Genomic DNA, 1,797 nt, shown 5'->3' on the forward strand with positions numbered 1-1,797 from the left:
GTGAGCCACCACACCTGGCCACATTATTAACTTTAAATTGTTATACCTTCTCACACATCAGTTATACAGTTTAGTTTAAATTTTGGTTTTTCTGGAATACTTTCTTTATAACTAAGGGTTTTACTTTTCTTGACTTTGAATTCTAAGTTTTTATAATTTGGAAAATGTTCTGCTGTTTTTAGATGCTGCCGTCTGTTTGCTTTTAGACAAAACATTTCTAGGTGGATATTATTCTGAGAATTGCTGTCTTCCAGAACCTAACAGTTTCCGAAAGAAGGCTGGTATTTTCATCGACGGATTACAGTTAGGAGAAGATTTTATTGAATTGCATAAACTTCTAAGAAAGTCCACTTACAAACATGCAAAACTCTATGGTCCTGATGTCGGTCAGCCTCGAGGAAAGACTGTTAAGATGCTGAAGAGGTAGGAGCTAAAAGATACTGAACCACTTCTTAAAAGTAAACATTCCCCTCTGGTGAAGCATCCTCAATAGTCCACATGTTACTAAACAATTTTCTGCCTGACTACACGGTTTACCGAAAGAAGAAATATTGATTAGTTCATTACATCAAGGTTTCTGAGGCAAATGGCATCTATGATAAAATTTGTTATCAGAATTAGGAAGTTAGTGTTTCCCTGATCCTAAAGCAGTAACCAGACTATTTCTAGGGAATAAAATCCTCATGCGTATATTTGTGTGTGTGTGTTTGTGTGTGTGTGTATTGCATATGATGATTAAATGATAACATAATAGAATTTTTTTTCTAGTTTCCTGGAGGCTGGGGGAGAAGTGATTGATTCAGTTACGTGGCATCAGTAAGTATGTCTTCTATTCTTAATACTAGGGAAGTAATGCTAGCTTTATTTATTACCTAGTTTTCAAAAACTTATTTCCATTTAACTGGCTCTATAGTACAAATAAGAAACAAATGGTGTCTCAAGAAGCACTGTAGAATTTTCATATTGATAAAACAAAAACTTTAAGTTTTTTTAAATAATGCAGTGGTTTCTATTAACATAAAGATCAAGGTATCCTGCCAATTAACCCATGGAACTTACAAGTAGCTAAAGCCAGTTGCTTGCCAAAGCACGGGTAACCAGTGGATACCTACTCTCTTAACTGTGTCTTCTCAAGACAGAGTAACTGATTTCTAGTTCTTCAGATAGAATGGACTCTTCCTCATATCGCCCTTCCATATTGGTCTTTCCTTGATAGAATTTCTGCCTTTTTTTTAATAATAGGCAGGTGGGAGAGGTAGGAAGAACAACGTCAGCAGTTAACATAAAAACAGAAAGTAAAGTTTGTCCTTTTTTTCCCCTGAATATTTTCTGCATAATTTAGCTACTATTTGAATGGACGAATTGCTACCAAAGAAGATTTTCTAAACCCTGATGTGTTGGACACTTTTATTTCATCTGTGCAAAAAATTTTTCAGGTAATAGTCTTTTTAAAAGTTTTAATGTAAAACTAGAATCTTTATTTTATAGTCTAGTTCTAAATTCTATAGGTGTACAGATATATACATGTTTTTCTAATTTTGGAGAACAAACACTATGACTTATTTACCATTGGTTTCGCCTTTAACATTAGGTCTTACTGATATACGTTGATTAGAAATTAAAAATACTGGCCAGGTTTGGTGGCTCATGCCTGTAATCCTAGCACTCTGGGAGGCCAAGGCTGGAAGATCACTCAAGGTCAGGAGTTCGAGACCAGCCTGAGCAAGAGCAAGACCCATCTCTACTAAAAAAAATGGAAAGAAATGAGTCGGGCAACAAAAATATATAGAAAAAATT

General features: G+C 34.8%; 1 long non-coding RNA gene across 1 annotated transcript; it reads left to right on the forward strand.

Moving 5' to 3' along the window:
• The first annotated feature begins 284 nt into the window (after positions 1-284).
• On the forward strand, positions 285-1,412 carry LOC105821007. The gene is made up of 3 exons (XR_001138040.1): positions 285-423; positions 769-816; positions 1,343-1,412. It is a non-coding gene; the product is annotated as an uncharacterized LOC105821007 (long non-coding RNA).
• Positions 1,413-1,797: the final 385 nt, after the last annotated feature.

Source organism: Propithecus coquereli, unplaced genomic scaffold, assembly GCF_000956105.1.
Source record: "Propithecus coquereli isolate 6110/MARCELLA unplaced genomic scaffold, Pcoq_1.0 Scaffold5524, whole genome shotgun sequence".
NCBI lineage: Eukaryota > Metazoa > Chordata > Mammalia > Primates > Indriidae > Propithecus > Propithecus coquereli.